We start from the raw sequence: 21,982 nt of genomic DNA, 5'->3' as shown, positions 1-21,982 counted from the left end.
TTTGCGTGTGATGCTTCCAGATATCTCGGGAATAGCACCGGGTTTTGACCAAGTTTATGTTAATTTCTTAGCTAGAAATTCAGACTCCAAACCTACTTAAGGAACAAGACTTGGGTTGTGATTTCTTATAAGAAAATTTTGCTCTGCCTGGAAATCAGCAAGAAATAAGACCTTTTTTTTATTGTCTCTCTCTGGTGGTGAGTAGATTTTTTTCTATTTTCCATTTGCTGAGTGTGTAGCCCTGGCTGTAAGCTGGGGTTTCCATAACGCCTCCCTCTTCACAAGGTCTTGTCTGCCATTTGTGCATAGTCAGTAGGAAAACAGTTTCTTGCTTTGTATCTTTGTATTGGAACCAACTTCTCGCCTCCCAATTTGTTCACCTGCTTAAAGAGCACTTGTAGTTCCAATATCTGACACCTATAAAACCCATCTTTCATGCAGGCTTAGGTGGTGTCTTAAAATTTTTTTGCTATATTTTATTCAGTATTTCTAGATATAGTTGCTGGAATGTGTGTCTATTAGTTTAGACAATCACATTGCCAAAAGCAAAGTCCTCTCATCTGAATCATGCATTCTTACTCAATGGGTTCAATTGGGTGGGAATGGAAATGTTCACCTACCTGTGTGCCAATGGCCTTTTGCTTTTAACAGCTTTATTGAGAAATATTTCACATACCATAAAATTTACCCTTTAGAGTAAATAATTTGATGGGCTTTAGCCCATTTATAGAGTTGTACAACAATGACCGCAGTCAATTTTAGAACATTTTTATCACCACAGAAAAGCCAAACCCATTAGTATTCACTGTCCCCTTACTCCTACCCAACCCAGCCTTAGGCAATCACTAATCTACTTTCTGTCTCTTTGAATTTGCCTATGTGGGACATTTCGTATAAATGGAATCATACAATATGTGCCCTTTTATGCCCAGCTTCTTTCACTTAGCACTATTTCCAAGGTCCATCTATGTTGTAGAATATATCAGTACTTCATTCCCTTTTATTCTTGAATAATATTCCAGTGTATAGCTAGACCACATTTTGTTTATCCATGTTGATGGACATTTGCATTGCTTTCACTTTTTTATTATGAATAATGTTGCTATAAACATTTGTGTACAAGACTTCATGTAAATACATGTTTTCATTTCTCTTGGGAACATATGAAAAAGGTAACTTTTAGATCATATAGCAACCCTATTTTAACTTTTTGAGGAACTGGCAAACTGTTTTCCAAAATAATGGCACCACTTTACATTCTCACCTGCCACGTAGTATGAAGGTTCCAGACCTTTCTTTTGATGCTAAGATGAAATGCATCCTATAGAATCTCATGTTAGGTTCATTCTACAGAGTCTTGTGTTAGGTAGAATATAAGTGTTCTGATGCTTAGATCCTCCCCCTTACTGGATCATTCTCCTTGGATGTTCTACAAACACGTCACATCCAACAAGTTCTAATAGAAATCATCATTTCTCCCTTTCTCTAAATGTGCTTCTCTTGTATTCACTATCTCGCTCAGTATAGAAATCTGGGAATTATTCTACATGCCCAAATTTCACTCATGCCTTCACTTTTAACTAGTCAGTAAGGCCTGCCTTTTCTTTCCCCAGAAAAGTTCACAAACTCATAATCCTTCTCTGTGTCACAGCCTCAGTTCTTTTTCTCACTTAAACCATTGCCATGGCTAGTGGCCTCCCGGCCACCCACCAACCAACCCACTGTGTGTGTGGTCATTGTACACTGCAGAATGCAAATCCAATCATATCTTTCCCCTGCTTAATCTTTCTCGTGCTTCCCTGTAACTTACAAGATAATAAGCAAACTCCACAACAGAGTATCCAGAGCACTTTGAGATCTGGCCTGCTCCCTTCTCTCCAATTGTACAGCTTGCCATTCCCATCACACAACCTCTGCCTCTACCATGCCTAGCTCCTTCCACTCCCTAAGCTAACTCTGCTAACTCAAACTACAGTTTTTGGAGTACATTTATCCAATTTGATCACCGTATTTGAAGGATGGCCAACTTTTATTCTCATTTTACCAGTGATGAAACAGGCTTGATGAAGAGGTCTGCCCAAAGTTATACAAATGCTAAAGAAAAAAGCCTGGTGCTCATTTCCAGGTTTTCTGACTTTAAGGCACTTAGTGTTTCCCCACACTAAGCATAGAGCAATCACTGAGCTTTGCTCCCTCCTGAATCTCACTGTGTTCTCTCTTACCTGGGGTCTTTTAGCATGTCACCCTCATTCCCTCCACCTGTGCACTCTCTCTATTCCCTTGACTACCACATCATCAGACTTTACCATGCAAGTTCATTTTTAATTATCTGTTACTTTGTGCTTTTTCGTAGTCCTATGCCATGACCCCCATCTAGTTGAGGCCTGGCCTTCAGTTTGTGCCCAGTGATAGGTCTTGGTAGGAACTCAATTACCATTGCTTGACTGATTGTTAGCTTTTTCCCTGAGCAGACTTCTAGACTTTAGCTATACGGATTCCCTATAAAGCACAACACTATATATCATCTCATATTAGGACATTTTTATAGTTTCCACTCAACATATTACAATATACTAGTACTTTATATTACTAAATATGTTTAGGTTTTAGGACTTAAAACATACTACTAATTATTATTTTATGTATTTACTGACATCAGGAAGTATTTATTGATTCTTAATGCACACAATTTTTTAAAGAATGTCAAGGAATTACAGTGACAATTAAAGTGGACTTTCACACTTTGAGTTCACACACCATTTTGCCAACCCCAGAAGTGGATGGTTCTTGATTTTCTTTAAAGAACTCTTGGCTTGGCATCCTCTGATAGTATCTTAAGTCTCACTGGAATATAAGTCTCACTTATATTTACTCAGAGGTAAAACTTCTCATCAGTCACTGCTTTTCTATTGTCTTATATAGTCTTTTATTTGTGCCAAGTGCTTTAATATTTTGGGGCTTTGTTCTCTTTCCCAAAAGCTCTGTGAAATAGATAGCACAGTTTACTGATGTGTTATAGAAAAGAAAAATAATAACCTATTCATCTACAATCAGACTGCAGATTAACACGGAGTCAGAATTAGAATCTGTAGCTCCCAAAACCTGTACATGGCCCAGTATGTTATAATTTTATGCTATATATGTTTTCTCTTTTTTGATTTTTCTTGATGTTCATATCAAAGGTTTTAATCACCTCCCAGTTACTAAACTTTCCATTTAAAAAATGTAGGAAAGTTTATGAAAAAAGGTCACTGTTAAATCTCTAAAACAGGTACCAAATAAAAAGTTATATTGGATTGTTTATTATTAAACTTCCTGAAATTCTACAGAATATAACTAAATTGTAGCAGAATTTACTCATGGATATTCAAATGATGCAGAACAAAAGATCTTGACTAGTTTATTCTCTCCTTTGGAACAATTGCATGTTATAACCAGTATGTTATATAGAACCTTGAACAATGAAGTCTGTACTAACCTAAAATCATTGTCATAACTTACACATTCTTGCTCATAGTACAGGTCTGACATCATTTGATTGATTAGCACTCCAAATTTAGGTAGTATGCAATAATTGCATCAATGTTGAAAGTATGGTTCTAGTTAGCTGCTCAACCTCTTTGTTATCTATTAGTTGAAGAGACAAATAAGTGTTAATTCAAAAGTTATTTCAGGCCACACGTGGTGTCTCATGCCTATAATCCTAGCATTTTTGGAGGCCAAGGCAAGAGGATTTCTTGAGCCCAGAAGTTTGAGACCAGTCTGGACAACAAAGTGAGATCCCATCTCTATATTATATAATTAAACTTTTTTTTTTTTTTTGAGGTGGAATCTTGCTGTGTCACCCAGGCTGGAGTGCAGTGGCATGATCTTGGCTCACTGCAACCTCTGCCTTCTGGGCTAAAGTGATCCTCCTGCCTCAGCCTCCCAAGTAGCTGGGATTACAGGTGCATGTCACAACACCCAGCTAATTTTTGTATTTTTAGTACAGACAGGGTTTCACCATGTTGGCCAGACTGGTCTCGAACTCCTGACCTCATAATCCACCTGTCTCAGGCTTCGAAAATGCTGGGATTACAGGTGTGAGCCACCACATCCAGCCTAAATATTTTTTAATAATTTTAAAATAATGCAATCTAAGTAGTAGATGACCAGCTAATTAAGTTGTCTGATTATTGAAATCCTAACTTTCAAATGCATACTTAATTATTCCTCTTTGTGTCACTTTGAAAAATCCCTTTTAGCACCAAGACCTGTATGAAATCCCCTAATTTTTGATCTATGAAATATTTACAAGAATTGCTCAGAAACACCTGTGTTCTCTCTCCTTTCTCTCTATCTCTCTCCCCCTTTCTTTCACACACACTGAATCCATCATTGTTTCATCATTACCTCCAAACAATCCTCTTGCTCATGAGCAAATGGCATCATGTCAGGTAGAACTCACATCTTCAAGAAACAGAACTATGCTGCCTCCAGAACTTTAACTTTAAAAAAAGAAGTCTTTGTAATTAGGTACATATTCAACAACTGACATTGGGAAAATGGGAGGCAGTTTCACCAAAGAAGTCCGTTAGAGTAAGTTGTTTTGTTCCCTTCCAATGACAAGAATACAAATAATGTTGATTTGTGATTATGGTGAAAAGGGTGTTTTGGTACTTGATCCAGCTATGATTGCTAACTTGAAACTTTGAGCTGTTGAATCAGATGATTTTGGTCAGTGCTATCCAATAGGAACTTAATGCAAGCTGCAAGTGCAAACCCCAAGTGTAATTTTAAATTTTCTAATAGCCACATTTAATAAACCACCTATTATTAAGACACATGCATGCATATGTTTATTACAAAACTATTTACAATACCAAAGACTTGGAACCAACCCAAATGCCTATCAATGATAGACTGGATAAATAAAATGTGGCACAAATACACTAGGGAATACCATGCAGCCATAAAAAAGGATAAGTTCATGTCCTTTGCAGGGACATAGATGAAGCTAGAAACCATGATCCTCAGCCAACTAACACAGGAACAGAAAACCAAACACTGCATGTTCTCACTCATAAGTGGGAATTGAACAGTGAGAACACATGGACGGAGGGAGGGGAACATCACACACTGGGGCCTGTCGAAGGGTAGGGGGCTAGGGGAAGGTGAGCATTAGAACAAATACCTAATGCATGTGGGGCTTAAAACATAGATGACAGGTTGATAGGTGCAGCAAACCATAGCACATGTATACCTATGTAACCTGCACGTTCAACACATGTATCCCAGAACTTAAAGTAAAATTTAAAACAATAATACATTTTAAAAAATAGGTGACACTGGTTTTAATAATACATTTTATTTAACAAAATATATCCAAAATATTGTCATTTCAACATGCAATAAACGTAAAACATATTGAGTTATCTTTCATTTGAAGTCTGTGAAATCTTGTGTGTAATTCGGACTTACAACACATTTCATTCGGACTAGTCACATTTCAAATGCTCGATATTCACTTGTTGCTAGCAGCTACTGCACTGGACAGCACAAATATAGATCTTCTCTTGCCAGCCTTCTATGGAGTAGCAACCAAAAGCATTCCTTATGCAAGATTTGTAATGTATTTAATTTGTCCACAGTTCTCATTACAAAGAGATGCCCAGTCATAAATCAACCAGTTAGCAGCTGCAATAACAAACCAAAAAGAGGCCAGCATGGTGGCTCACACCTGTAATCCCAGCATTTTGGGAGGCTGAGGTGGGCAGATCACAAGGTCAGGAGATTGAGACTATCTTGGTCAACATGGTGAAACCCCATCTCTACTAAAAATACAAATATTAGTTGGGCGTGGTGGTGCGCACCTGTAGTCTCAGCTACTCAAGAGGCTGAGGCAGGAGAATCTCTTGAACCCGGGAGGCGGAGTTTGCAGTGAGCCGAGATTCTGCCACTGCCTCCAGCCTGGTGACAGAGCAAGACTCTGTTAAAAAAAAAAAAGAAAGAAAGAAAGAAGAAAAAAAAAAAGAAAAAGAAAAAGAAAAAAAAATTTGCTTGTCTCTCTCTTTTTGCTTCTAATAATAAGGTTTTGTCCTCCATGCCAGCCAAAGTACTTAGCTAAAAGGATAACCATCAAATGACTCATTTCATCTGTTTTCCTCCTCTGAAGCAAACAAACAAAAACAATGGCAGAAACCAGTCTCTGCTGTCTTGCAACCACCACCTGGGTATCTCCCTTTTGTCATAGAGATGCATGTCAACAACTTGAATGACAGCCACGTAGGAGAAGTGGGGAAGAGTGGAGTGTGATTCACCAAGCTCAGCGCCCAGGGGCAAAGATTGAAAACCCATGATATGAGCTAGCACAGAAATCACATTGGAAGGTTGATTCCTTAAGTATGTTCCACGTTCCATCCTTCGTCCCATTCAGAAACGTTACTCCCAAAATACACCTAACTGTGCAATCCAATATTCTGTGGAGGGAAAAATACTTCCTGATTTCATGCTCTACCGCATTCAGATTGATAGGCCTGTAATTTTACCCAAAGTGGAGCAACCACAAATGCTCTCTTTTTTTTCCATATGTAAATGTTTAATCCCTTCTAGAAACATGCTGTGCTGCAAACCAGAGTGATATCTCATCATCATGGGTTCCACAGGTTAATTACACACTGCTAAAAAAAAAAAAAAAAAAAACAAAGAAAGAAAGCCTAATTTATTAAGTCATGAATATAAGACACTTCCAAGAAAAAATAAAAACTCTGTATTCCTATTCCTAAGTAAGGAGATAATAGAAAACTTAGATGTGTTTGGGTGGTTGTGATCAGACATAAATTTGGGGTGTGGTGCAATTTTCATATAAGTGAGTTGTTGTATCTGGTTTGAGTTAAGTGTTAGGCAAGTCATTTATCTTCACTCATCATTCCAAACATATAAGAAAGACGAGGGAAGGAGGCATAGGAGAAATAAATTGTAAGAGAAACTTGTGAGTTAAAGAAATTGGCTGTACTGCATTGAAATCTAATAGAATGGTGCAGTGGAATTTGGTTTGTTCTGCTTGCAAGTTATACTTGTATTGCTTTAGATATATAACCTATGAGCTACTCTGCTAATGTCAGTTTCTTGAGTGGTAATACATCTATCTGTTGTCTATTCTGATTAAATGGGGAAGTATGGTCTCAAATTTTTTTTAGTAGTATAAAGGTGATCAGAATGCACTCATACTTTCTTGAACAATAAGTGCAATACATCAAATTTAAATGAAATTTTAGGGCCAGGTGTGGTGGCTCACAACTGTAATCCCAGCACTTTGGGAGGCCGAGGCAGGTGGATCACTTGAGTTCAGGAGTTCGAGACCAGCCTGGGCAACATGGTGAAACCCTTTCTCTAGTAAAAATACAAAAATTAGCTGGGTGTGGTGGCGCCATGCCTGTAATCCCAGCTACTTGGGAGGCTGAGGCGAAAGAATTGCTTGAGCCCAGGAGGCGGAGGTTGCAGTGAGCTGAGATCACACCACCGTACTCCTGCCTGGGTGATAGAGCGAGACCCTGTCTCAAAAAAAAAAAAAAAAGTAAAATAATGAAATGAAATGAAATTTTTGGTGGTTTTAATTATGTCAGAACTTGGTCCTTTTCATCTTAATACAAGAGTTGAAAACAAAAACCAACTTTCATATAGAAAGATGTCTTAATGAGTCTGAACTCAGAATCAAGACACTTGGTATGACAAAGGATTAGTTTCTGATTAGTGAAAACAGAGATGAAATTGGGATTGCCCTAGAAATGATAATGGCAAACAGTTACATAAGCACATGCATCTGGCATTTACTATTATTCTAGGTGCTTTGCATTATATTAGCTTTAATTCTTACAACAGCCCTCTGATGTAGGTACTCTTTCTTTTTCCTTCTTCCTTTACATATGAGAAAATGTAGGCACAAAGAGGTTAAATAACTTTTTCAAGGCCACCCAGTTTTTAACTTGGAGCTGAGATTCAAAATCCAGGCTGGAACCTGAGGCTGGCCCTCAACTGCCTCTGTAACGTGTGGTCATTATGCCCATGAGTGGGCAGAATAGCATTTCTACAAAGTCCTTAGGTTGAAAGTTATATTGCTCTTTAGAATATCTTCTTCCTTTTGCCCCAAATTTCTATTAGTAGGGTCCATCCTTCCAATAAACAACTACCAAGGATTCCCTAATTAAGTGCAAATGGTGTCAGACATTAATGTTTCTATAGCTTACACTGTAGCCCAAAATGTTTAGTAGCTATGATGACAATTTTTAAATATTTCTTAGCTATAAGGCATAAAATCCTGAGGAAGTTCAATACAGGAGAGATAAGTTTCTTGTATCAGAAGAAGGGGATCCAGAAAAGTATGGAATCAACCTGGGGATATCAGGAAAGAAAAGTATATGTAAGAAACAAAGCAAGAAAGCACAAAAAAATGATAATAATACATGACCCTGGTGTATCTATATTCAGCCGAAAGTGAACCCTGTCCAAAGCCCAATGAGGTATTAAAAAGTCCAACCCAATGAAGAGTAAACAAAAATTGACAGCTAGATGTTAATGTAAGCATCCCATTTTTACATTTCTCTATTAATTACTCTGCAGATATAATAATAATAATAATAGCAAATATATTTCAAACATATATGGACCAGGCTGTGTTCCAAACATTTTGCTAGGATTATTTTATTAAATGCTCATATAACCAACCCTGTACAAAAGTTAGTATTAGTGTCATCATTTTAAAGATGAGAATACTGATTTATTTATTTATTTATTTCGAGATGGAGTCTCACTCTGTTGCCCAGGCTGGAGTGCAGTGGTGAGATGTCAGCTCGCTGCAACCTCTGCCTCCTGGGTTCAAGTGATTCTCATGCCTCAGCCTCCTGAGTAGCTGGGATTACAGGCACCCACGACCATACCCAGCTAATTTTTGTATTTTTGGTAGAGATGGGGTTTCACCATGTTGGCCAAGCTGGTCTTGAACTGCTGACCTGAGGTGATCCACTTGCCTCAGGCTTCCAAAGTGCTGGGATTACAGATGTGAGCCACTGTGCCTGGCTTGAATTATAATATTATATTATGATATATATTGATTTTTAGCATAATCAAAATTCTATGTGGTATGCAAGATGACTAAAAGTGACACAGCAGACTTAGTAAATAATAGGAAAAATGTTTAAGGGATCGTTAAGATTCCCCATTTCTCTTCAATATCTTTCTAATATTTGATCTCTTTACAAACAAGCCACTAGCCTGCACTTGTAACTATAGTATTACTTTTAAAATAAATAATCCTTTCATTGGAAAGCTTTATAGTGTAGAGAGAGGTAGAGGAAATTTGCATGTGTTATATATTTTCAGTATCCACCTTCTCTTTCCCCATCCTTAAACACTGATCAATAGTCACAATGCATTTAAAAGTTTGTACTTTAAAATTGAGTGTGAGAGTTAGCTCCAACTCAATATCCTGCAAGTGGTTCATGTAGATGATCACAGAACGCAGCTCACAGATAGATGGTCCCCTAGGCTCGAAGGACAGAGGGTCATCTTGTAGTTCCTTCTAAATAACTTCTCCTGAAAAGGAATAACCTCCCCTTTTAAGTTTAGCTTCCTGTGGAAATTAACTCTGAGTCCCCTGGAAAAATACTACTACTGCAAAGCAGGATTAATTTTTTATATTCTAACACACTGGACCTTTACTTCAATGGTTCTTAATCTTTTTGGTATCATTCACTCCATGGAGAAATTCATACAAGCTGAGAAAGATCTCCTCCAAAAAAAGCACGTAGACACATACACAAATTCCATAAACCCAATGAAGCCTCTATCTGCTGCACCCTCTGTAAAAGACCCAGATTAAGAACAATTGAGTTCAATCCAAAGGCTAAGAGATATTAAATGTCAGGAGTGGGGCGGGGGCATGTATCTTTGAAACATCTAAATTCATGGGACAGGAACATCCTTAGCTCCTACTTGGATGCTGGATTCTATCATGAGACACATTTATTTTAATAACCAACTAGAACAATGAATTATCTTTCAAGCACTTCACCATTGGCCTTCTCTTTATTTTATAGTGATGTGTCCTTTCACAGTGAGTCTCTCTCTTAGGAATATATACAAGAGAATGAATCAAGTTCACCTGTAATATAAGGGGAAAGGGATGTTGTTAATTAACAGCAGGGCAATTCAAACTTCTTCTTAGCCCTCGGGAGGAATACCCAGGTGCGCTGAGACAGATATGCTTGGAGAAAGAAAAGAGATGCTCTATAGTCAAACACACAGCACCAGGCCTTCTTTCATGAATTGATTTTCCCACTGGGTGACATCCTGGCAATTCCTGTTACCCAACCAATGATATAACTAAGTAGATGAAGCTGAAAGCTGGGTCAGATAAAAAAGAATGTTTAATCTAACAAAAGCAGCCTCAGTTTTTGCCGTGAAGGGAAGCTGATTTAACAGGCAGGAGCAGATTAAATAGGAAGCAGAACCAGGGAGAAAAAATCATATTAAACCATTAAAAAATGAAGATAGAGGAATGTCACAATGCCAATTATTTGGAGAAAAAGCACAACATTACCATAGAACTTTCAACAATAAGATAAATGATATCTGCTTAAGATGTACAAAAATAGGTCTTTTGTTCGCAGTATATATTTTAAATTAAATGCTATTGTTTAATTAATAGACTGTAACTTTTTATATTAAGGAAAAGCATAAGGTCATATGACTATTTTAGGCCACAAAGTTACTTACTCTGAATCTCAAAAACAGGAATAGCCAATGTGTTTCAAATTATGGAACATTAGCCACCTATACTCAAATTATCAGGGGTATTTTTTTTAATTCAGATTCTTGGGCTCCACTGACCTATCCAAAACTGAATTAAAAACTTTATGGGTAAAGTTTGGGAATCTTCATTTTAACAACTTCCCAGGTAAGAAATGTGCTAAAATATGAGACCCATTAATGTGTACCCTCATTTGGAAGGCTCCAGGAAACACCATCATAAGAAAGTAGCTCTCCAGGCCGGATGTGGTGGCTCACGCCTGGAATCCCAGAACTTTGGGAGGCTGAGGCGGGCAGATCACCTGAGCTCAGGAGTTCAGGACCAGCCTGGCCAACACAGTAAAACTGTGTCTCTACTAAAAATACAAAAACTAGCCAGGCATGTTGGCAGGCATTTGTAATCCCAGCTACTCAGGAGGCTGAGGCAGGAGAATTGCTTGAACCTGGGGGCAGAGGTTGCAGTGAGCTGAGATCACACCACTGCACTCCAGCCTGGGCAACAGAGCGAGACTTCATCTCAAGAAAAAAAAAAAGGTAAGTAGTTCCCCATAGGAACACCCTTTTTTCCCCCATTGCTATAGAATAGGATTCATCTCTCTTGTTCATTCTCCTTCCTCCCCACCACTAAAAGCTCCTTTATTATTTGGTAGGTCTCACCCTTATCTTATTCTTCACCCTAGTGATAGCCCAGAATGGTTTCTGGAGGGCTCTTCACCTCCTCTACACTCTTATCTTTTCTTTAATACTTCTAATTGGTGAGATATTTCTCTCTGGTTCACTCCATCACAGCTCCCAGGTTCCCATGGCAGAGCTCTATTTCATCCCCACTGTCAAAACAGCTGGTTTGATGACATTGAAATAAAAGGAATTTTACTTTCATCTTTTTTATTTCCAAAGACCCACCCATCTTTCCCCCATATATCTTTTACCTACTAAATCTAAGTGGAAAAATAAAAAGGGAAGGGGCAGGGTTGTAGAAATGAATCTTTTTTTAAAAAAATCTGTTCTGTTTATTATTAAGGCTGTAGTCAAATTCCCAAGGATCAGAAAGAGATTGAAAGCAAAGGACATAACAAAGTCAAGGGAAAACAAGAGGTCAAATTCTTGTATCATTCAGAATAAAGAGGTAGCCAGAGATTGAATGCTAGACCAAGAATAGCCATTCAGGACTTCTGTTGGTAAGAGGTCCCTCACCTCCACATCCGACCCTCAATTTCTCGCTTCAGAGTCCCAGCCCTCAATTCCTGCTCAATCCGTCACACCATCACCCAACTCCAAGCTTCAGTTTGCAAGTTGACTTGGAAGAATTTGAAGCCATCCAACTCATTGCTCAATAGAGAATAGCAAGTTAGAGGTAGGAATAAGCCTTCTTTTGAGTAGAAATGCTCTATTATCACAAGATGAATGCTAAACCTTTTCCTATAGAGACTCTTCACTGACATTCTATAATTTCATTTGTAGCATGTCACAGTCAGATTCAATCTAAGCTTAACAATCTTTTGTTAGTCAACTTGAAACATAACCATTGTTAATTCATTTAATCAATTAGATTCTATTTACAAAATTAAGACCAGTTCTCTGAATAATCACACTGTTTTATCATAACCAATTTGTATGTGTTCAGCTGCCTCTAAACATAGAAGCCAATTGTGGCTTCTTAAAAACCAATGGGCTTTGCGTTTAAATAAATCTTAGTTTAATTTAATCTCTGCCACCCACTCACTGCATAACTTGGAAGATGTTTTTCAGCCTTACTATGTTCAAGTTCCTACATCCATAAAGCCATAAAGTGAGGATGAAAATATGTCTCTTGAATAAGTTCTTGTGAAGATTTAATTGACAAATATTTATTGAATTTTTCTATATGTCAAGCACTAATGACACATAGACCATGCCCTTAAGTAACATGAAGTCTGTCTGGGAAGACTCACAGGAAAGCAGTCAATTCTATTACCCTGTGGTAAGTGCCCTGGAGATGGTGGAGGTGGTGGTGACTAAAGAGCAGAAACATCTTAGAACAAAACCTGAATTGTTCTCGGGGAGAAGAAATGTTCAGGGCAGGTGTTGTGGAGGTGATGACATCTAAAGAAGAAGCTGGTATTTGGAAAGAGGGATGGGACTGGGGGTGTGGTGGGAGGGTGGCTTGTCAACACAGAGAGGACATCAAGAGCAAGTCCGAGAGGCAAGCCAGACACCATATGCCAAAGATTTGCAAGCAGGCAGTCTGACCAGGGAAGAGAGGTGCAGTGAGAGTGTGAGGAGCAGGGAGGAAGAGTTCGACTCCAGACAGTGGACAGGTAGGAAGCCATCAGATCCAGAAGAGCATTTCCTGTGCCAGGATGGGCTAGACTGCTAGACTCATGTCCCAAAGACATGGACAGGATGGGCTAGACTCATGTCCCAAAGAATGGCATCAGGCAGGAAAATGATCACCCTCAGATTCTCTGCTTAGGAAGATCACTCTAACAGAAGTGAAGATGAGCTGTCAGAGGTGGTATCTGGCACTTAGTGGGTTCCAATGGGGGACAGCTGGCACTGTTTATTAAATCACTTGCCTCCTGTTGATTGGGATAACACAATTGTTCTCTTTAGGGGGTACTTTTTTAAAATTTTTTTTGTCAGAAAATATATTTATTATTGGTAGTGAGTGAAGTAAAGATGTCAGTATTCACGATAGACGTTATATAAGCCAAGGTTGCCTTTATATTGATAAAAATACCTTATTTCACTTCTAATCATACATATTAGTCCTGTAAAAGAGGTACATCATCTCTCCTTTTTGTTTCCTTGCTTGCATGATCACCAAAAGTTAAAATGAAATCACTCTTATGTAATCAAAGGTAAAAAGAAAAAGCAAGAAAACCAACATGCCACGGCCTAGACAATTCCACCCAGCACTGCTGCCCTGAGAGCTGTGTTTTCTGGCGCTCTCCTCTCCACACTCCAATTACTTTAGCCCCACACCCCCACCTCACCCCATCACACTTTGTTAGGGTGGAGGTTCACCAAATGATGGGGCTTGCTTAGAAGATAAACATTTTATGTTCAGTAGAATTTGAATAGAAAGTACCAAAAGATGGAGAGGGCTGCCCTTCTGTTAATCATCATAAGAGGGGTTTACTAATACTGAAGAGCATCCTTTGATGACTGATCCTGATCTAGGTTTTGGCCGCCCTTCAAATTGCTGCCAATGGAAATGTGGTATGATTCTGTTGGATCCATTGTCCGCTGTCTCTTTTGAGTGGTCTTCTCATTAGTGCTCGTCTCTTTAAATGGGTTATTTTCTTACTAGGAAAAAAAAATATTCCCTCTCTGAAATTAATGTTGAAGGTGTTTTGCTTGTTCTAAAAGTTGTTGATACTTTTTTCTCAAGCATGCTCTGTTTGGCATGATTGACATAGGGCATATACCGGCTGGCCAGAGTGGAGCATTTGAAGGTCTGGTGGGTGTTCTCGTAGTAACACTGAAGAATTTTGGCCTGGAGGTCAGCATAGACTGGATGAGACTCATACACTTGAACCGTGCTTCCACCTCTTCAGCAATTTTCTGATATTGTTCAGTGGTGACTTTGTAGAACTCTGAGCTCCTCTCCTCCAGTCTAGCCAGCTCCACTTTGCAGAATGCAACCTGCTTCTTTAGCACTCGGCCTTTCTCTTCCAGCCACCTAGCCAGGTGCATTGCCTTAGTGCCTTCCTCCTGGCTTGATACCTTCTCTCGAGGGATGGCTCTGGTTAACTGCCCATTGGCAGCAGCCCTCTCTCTCTCCAGCTCTGTGGCTTGCTTTAGTCGTTTCTGATCTTCAGTTTGTTTCTTGGCTTGTTCCAATGTTAGCTCCTCAGCTACTCTTCTTTTCAATTCTTCATCAGAAACCAAGGCATCATAAGCATCAGAATACCACTGAGACTTTGAACCAGATGGAGAGGATTCCTTCATTCAATCAATCACATTTTCTGAAAGCTCAATGCCCTTCACCACAGTGATGGGTGATGTTCTCATTCTTGTCCACCTCGAAGGTGACCCGATGAGTGCTCAAGGTCCCACCCGTGGCTCCTGTTCCTGCCCCCACAGAGATCTAGTACAGAACCACAAGCACTTCAGTTCCCCCGTGCCCACACTCGCGTGGAGGGGCCTGGATTCTTTTCCCCCAGAGCAGGAGCAAGGCCACGACCTAGGAGATACTCTTCAAGTGAACTTTGTCTTCCTGAGGCAGTGTGTACATTGTGTAATGCATTGTAAATTATGTTATTGGCATTCTACTCATCCAATTCTGAATAATGTCAGAATTTAACATCTGAGAAACAGCTCATGATCATTGATATTGCTTTAAACACACCTGGGGTTAAGGCACTGTGGGTCTGGTTCCTTGCTAAGTCTATGGTGGTGACGACTGCCTGCAATTCAGATTGGCATTTTAAGTACTCAACTGTTTTTAGGAAGAGGGAAGACAGTTGACTGATCACCGTCATTACTCATTATGGTAACCTAAACTTGTCACCTTCCTCCTGCCAGTCACAGGAGTAACACCTGAGGCACAGGCCTGAAGCAGAACAAACCCACACAGACCCAACTCCAGGTGGAAGCCGAGGGCCTAGAAATGCCAAAGTTATTTTCTTGTCTCCTGGTGACGCTACGCAGCTTTGCTTTGCTGTTAATAAAAAATAATTGCTTTTGGTTGTCACTTTTTAAAATTTTAAGACTAAAATTGAATGCCATCTGCCAGAGCTTTGCTTATCGTACAGGAGAGAGGAGCATGGTAAGGTCATTTATTTTTCCTAATGTTCATGAGACATGAGTTTGCAACATTGAGCATCTTGATCACCAATTAGCTTGAAAACATTGATCATATTTTACCAATAATCTCTCCAAGAGAGACATGTACTCTGATCCATAGATGAGTCACTGGCCATCTCTAATACACAAACAAGAAAGTCAAATATGAATGCTACCTGTTTCCTTGTGAATCACTCCACAATCAAGTAACTGCCAGTGTGAAAAAACCACAACAGTCGAGATCCTTCCACCCATGACGTAAGATTTATTTGTACAAGTCTGCTTAATTTTTATATTCTATCCATGCCTTAATACTCATGACATTATTTTGAAAGTTCTCATTTTCTGGTCTTTGTTTCTTTTTTCTCTTTTTTTTTTCTTACTTTGGTTATCATTTAAAAGTGGCCACATTTATTCAGAGGCATTCTGCAAACGTGTATCAAGTGCTTTTTAAAGTATTTTAGCACTGTGATAAGTGTTATAAATGCAGCAAATAAATGCAAAATGTTTAATGAAAAAAGATACCTATGCATGTTGAAAAGATCCAAAGAGATGTGAAAAGATCTGTATGTGCTTTTTTTTTTGCTCATTCTATTATTATTATTATATAGTTGTCTGTGCTGTTTATTAATGAGTACTACTACTAATGATAATATTTATTCAATGCTTCCAGTGTCCTATAAATGTACAAATACCTTACATCTATTATGTTGTTTAATATTCCCAACAAATCTACGAAGTACTGAGTATTATTAGCCACAGTTTACAGATAAGGAAACTACAATGTAAAGAAACGATATGACTTGTTCATGACCACATAATTCCGATGTGGTAGAGCCTCTGATTCACGGACTCCATGTTCGGTTCACTTACCCCTTTTATGCTGCCACATTGAATACGAAAATAAATGAAATATATATGCTGACCTCAAGAAAAGAAAATTCCAATTGCAAAGAGAAAACTATACATGCATAAAACACTGATTTGTGATATGAGAAAATATAAGGGCTGCCATTAAGCCACTGCCAGTTGAATAGAGCAGAGTCAATAAAAATTCAAAGGTGGGTACGATTCCACAGACTGGAGAGGCCCAAGAATCTTGATGGCTTTGGAGATTTTGAATTGGTTGTACACGGGTATAAAAGGATGGAGAATCCTGCAGGCCCTGGGAGGAAGAGGGCATACCATGGGAATGTCTATGAAGAGCATTGAGAGAGTGAGTCAGCCAGTTTGGCTGGGGAAAGTGGGAAAGGATTGAGAGACACAGATCAGTTTGCAAAAGGTCTCTCATGTTAGGGCATTTGCCTTCAGCCAATGGGAAAACCAAATGGACACAGAAAGAGGCTTTCTGATGTCACTAATGGGCAAGGGTTTCAGAGCCAAAAAGGCATAGACCCAATCCCATACTCTAGGTGTGACCTCAGGCAAATGACTTACTCTCGCGACACTTCAGTTTCTATAAAATAGAAATTAAAATTGAAATATTTACCTTGCAGGGTATTTTGTGGATTAGAGATCATTTTCATGCAGTACATAACACTATGTTTGGCACATAGTAATTTTTCAGTAAATAGCAGCTCTCTCATTTTATTAACACAATTGTCACATTGATTCCATTGTTTAAAATACTTTTGATCTTCTCACTGATAATTTCCCTCAGGCAGAGACTATGTATTCATTGCAAAAGAAAATCTGATTTGTTATTTTTTTAAATGTGAATTTACTTTTTCCTACTATAAATGTACCAAAAATTCATTCATAATCCAAGCACCTTAACATTAGCATTTGGTAGGTTTTCTTTCATTTGCTTTGCAATGGTTATTACACGTTGTTTTAATACCCATGATCATAGTATTTCAATCATCAATACTCATCAATACATATTTCATGTATATCATACATACAAATCAATACATATTTCTTGTCATTAATTTTTATTGATCTATTGATTTTGTTAGATAATATTACAAAGATTGATAATGTATTTTACCAGATTCCATTCCAAATGGGCTTTTTAATTGTTACAAAATGTCAGATTTAACTCAGAAGTTAGAGATTTTTCATGTGAATGCAAAATAACCCACATATTTAAAAAAATTCCTATAAAGCACAAATCACTGTTCTAGTCCTCAAAGGGAGTTTCTAGACTAATAAGGTACAGTTCCTGCCTTCACTCTCACAGAGCTTCCTACAGAAGATAAAATAGTTATAAATAAAGTTAAAAATAGTATAAAATGATGTCCTAAGGGACCTGAATACAATTTCAAGATGTTTCCAAAGCTGTTATTTCACCATTTTGCACATTATTGAATATCTTGTAGAGCATCCCAAAGTTATCTTAACTGAGGGGGTCATAATTAATTGAGTGTATAAATCCAAGCGGATATGCTAGAAACCTGTTACTTTATTTTATAATCATTCTCCCTCCATCTGGAATGAGAACATATATGCACTTCCCCACACATCCACTTTGCCTGTCATTTCTGGCCACTCCGTAAACATTTTGTAACCTGTGAGAGAAAGAAGGTTTTGAAAAACAGGACCAAGTTCTTTTTTTTAGGGATATACAATGTTGACAGAAATATACTCCAGAGGAATTTAATGCAGCTTTTTTTGGTTCCGGGCACAGCTCCTTTAGTGCATCAGTAAATGAAAAATGAGCACGGGAAGCTCCTGACAGTAGGAGAGGACCGCAGAGAGCCCTCGCCTCCAAACCAACGACTGGATTCTACTGTACAAACAGAGAAATGTCTATGAACTCCTCACCTTTGAAAGGTAAACACTGAGAAGGAAATACTCCTCCCACGTGCTTTGAAGCATTCACCTTGTAAAAGGAAAAAGGACTTCTTTAAAGAGTTCTTCATGCAGAGAAAAGAGGAAGTTCTTTGAAGTCCAGGCTAATTTTGGGTCACCATGAAACCAGCCATCCTTCTATCTACAAGTTCCCCTGACCCTTTGGACCGAAACAATAGAAACACAACCAGGTTATTTCATCAGTGTGAACAAAAACTAAAAATAAAAATCTCCAGGAAATGTACAAAAACCATAATCCCCAAGAGGCAGCTCTCTTTCACCCTTTTCTCTTCCCTTCTCATTCCTTAGCTAAAAGGTAAGCCATCCATTGGGGACAGAGTAATAAATAGATTTGTATGATAGGAAAGGTATACCTGTGCCATGTACAGTGGCTCACCCCTGTAATCCCAGCACTTTGGGAGGCCAAGATGGAGGATCACTTGAGCCCAGGAGTTTGAGATCACTCTGGGCAATATAACAAGACCCTGTCTCTACAAAAACTAGGAAAGACAAAAATAGGCCAGGCGCAGTGGCTCACACCTGTAATCCCAGCACTTTGGGAGGCTAAGGCAGGCTGATCACGAAGTCAGGAGTTTGAGACCAGCCTGACCAACATGGTGAAACCGCATCTCTACTAAAAACACGAAAATTAGCTGGGTGTGGTGACATGTGCCTGTAATTCCAGCTACTTGTGAGGCTGAGGCGGGAGAATCACTTGAACCCAGGAGGCGGCGGTTGCAGTGAGCTGAGATCGTGCCACTGCACTCCAGCCTGGGCAACAGAGCCAGACTCCATCTCAAAAATAAATAAATAAATAAATAAATAAATAAATAAATAAATAAGATATATCTTCGTCAATGTAAGAGATCCAGATAATGTAACATCTCTTTGTTTTTGATTAATTCAGTACTCACAGCCAGGATCCAAGCTTTAAGTAGCCCTCTGATTTAACTTCAAATAATAAATTAAATAGCTATATTGAAGGCTCTCTGGGAAGAGCTCCAGGGAGACAACTGCGAATTTCTCAGAAGAATGGGCCACTTGGAATGTCCTGCTGATTCCTCGATTTCTCTGATTGGTGCACCAGACCCCAGCCCAATAGCTTCTGAGCTAATTCAATCCCTGCTGTTATATCTCCTGCAGAGATGCTGAGCTACAATACTGTTACATTCTTCTGCGTAGTTGCAGCAAGGAGGAAAGGACCTTAGGCCATCTCCATGACCAATGAATAGGTGTTGAATAGGTGTACGTTATTTGCACCAGGAACTTTGAAATCGAAGTTTTGGAGGAATATAAAAGCTAAACATTTTTATTTTGTGACATCTAGTTATGCAATTGCCACGCTTGCTAGAAAGGATATGTTTATTGTGACAAATAGGGTATCGGTGTGGCTCCCTCCCCTGCTTTTCTATGTCTATGGCAAAACCAGTTGGTCAGGCTGGCATGGAGCTACCGAGGACAAGGTCATGGAACTGTTTGCCATGTGGGCCCCCAGCTGTGACTCCCGCCGAATGACTGGCAATACCCAGCATACCCCATAAGTCACGGCTAGGAAGCTCTCAGTGCACAGAAATCTGGGCAAATAGAATTGAAAACTGGCATGATTTTTATCAGTTTGTAGAGACTTAGGCTGTATAGTCCATGATAAGTTAATATCTCTTTCTAAAAAAAAAAATACCAAATGCTATATATAAATAATTAATTAGCTACATCATAGGTTGCCTCATGCTTGAGAACTTGAAAGAAAAATTCTCAAAACTTTCTTCAATGTTTAGCATGGTTTCAAATTTTGTAGGTCATCTTCCCTATATTCTAAATCTAGGAAAAACACTCTGAATATACACAATATAGTTATAGGACAAATAAAAGTACACACTTTAGGTAGCAGATAGGGAGGGTGTATACAGATCATTCCATCTCAAGATGCGGTTCATATTGTAGAAAGGTTCAAGTAGAGTTAAACAAATTCAACAAACATTTTGTTCTTGATTAAATGCCAGACACTTATCTCTGCCTTTGTGGAAATTACAGGGGAGGAGTTCGGATGAAAATATACATATTAAGTCACAAAGGCTGCCAAAAGGTAAGTACGGAGTACTCCGTGGATGTTTTCGGAGTCTTTAAGGATAACAGAAAGGGATTTGATTATAAGGCAGTTGCTCAGAACACTTCCCCTTTGAGGAATGCCAGCTAACCACAGCAATGACTTAGTCCTGTATGACGTTCTCATTTGTCTGTCTTAATCTCTTACATCTAATTTTATTTTTGCTGTTGTGAATTTGAAATCTTGCTTTCACATATTTATTTGACGTTTTATATCATTTTCACCCCATAATATCTATTGGAGATAGGTATTTTTACCCAGATTTTACAACTTAGGAATCTGGTTTCATAATTTTCTCTCAGTAAAGTAACTAAAAATGAGTAGAACCAAAACCTGAGCCTGGTTAGTCAGAATCTAAGTCCTGTCAATTCTCCTGTATATCATACCAGTCACTGTATAGGCATTCCCAAAATGACAAATAGATCATATTCACATATTTTATTTTGAAATCTGAATTTAATCCCTACAGAAGTCACTTTTAAATGACGGTTGAGTTCCTGACTAGTTTAGGAAGGGTGATTTAACCCATAATGTAAAAGAATTACTGTAGACTTATTAGACAGAACTCTGGAATAGGGGAACAAGAGATTTGTGATGACAGCCGTTCAAACAACCAGAGGCATTTGCCTTTTTACAAAAGGTGATTAGCGTGCAGAATGAAGCTATAATTGGTGAAATTGCACATTATATTTCAGAAGGAAGTAGAAAGAAACAGCCAGTGTAGGGAGAAGATCCTTTAGGATGAGAAGTCAGCCTTACCTAGAAATCTACCACTGAGGTCACTTCCACCTGAGACACTTTTGATTTTCATAGCTTCTTTTCTCCCTCCACCTAAAAAAAAAAAAAAAAAAAGTGAAAAATAATGCATGTATAATAAAGTGTACAACATGTCAATATAGAATTCAGTGAATTACCATAAACTGAAAACCAGTGTAAACACCTCAGTGTTCAAGAAATAAAACAGTGGTGGTGATCTACAGTACTCCCTTTCTGCTGCATCTCACTCGAAATTCCTGCTGACCTGTACTGGAAAAAATACTCTGCCTATTTTTGTAGTATTCACTCCCTTGCTCTTCTTTATAGCTTCACTACCTATGCATATATCCCTAAATTCTTTAATAAAGTTTTGCCTATTTGTTAAATTTTCTATAAATAGGATCACACAATAAGCATTTTTAAAAGTCTAGCTTCTTTCACTCAACGTTGTTTGTGACATTCAACTATGTTATTGAGCAGAGCATTGATTCATTTATTTTCATAACAATATAAATGTCACTGGACAAGCACATCTACTATCATGTTGATGGTTTGGGGGTCATTTTCAGTTTTGGACAAGGAAAAATAATCCTGAAGTGATCATTCTTGTTTATGACAGTCACACATTTTCCTTGGGTATACACCAAGAAATGAAATTGCAGATCACAATGCTTGATTTAAATGCTTAATTTAAATTACTATACTATAACGAATTTACATTGATTAATGTAAATGTTTAATTTAAATAGATGAGGCCAAAATGCTTTTCAGTGT

The 21,982-nt window shown here is 38.4% G+C and overlaps 1 pseudogene; it reads right to left on the bottom strand.

The window, feature by feature from the left end:
* Positions 1-21,982, bottom strand: part of LOC466010 (uncharacterized) — a 37,797-nt pseudogene that overhangs the window by 6,952 nt on the left and 8,863 nt on the right.

The sequence above is a fragment of the Pan troglodytes genome, chromosome 8 (assembly GCF_028858775.2).
Source record: "Pan troglodytes isolate AG18354 chromosome 8, NHGRI_mPanTro3-v2.0_pri, whole genome shotgun sequence".
Lineage (NCBI taxonomy): Eukaryota > Metazoa > Chordata > Mammalia > Primates > Hominidae > Pan > Pan troglodytes.
Note: the sequence above shows the minus strand (reverse complement) of the source record. Positions and strands in the feature narration are given on the sequence as shown.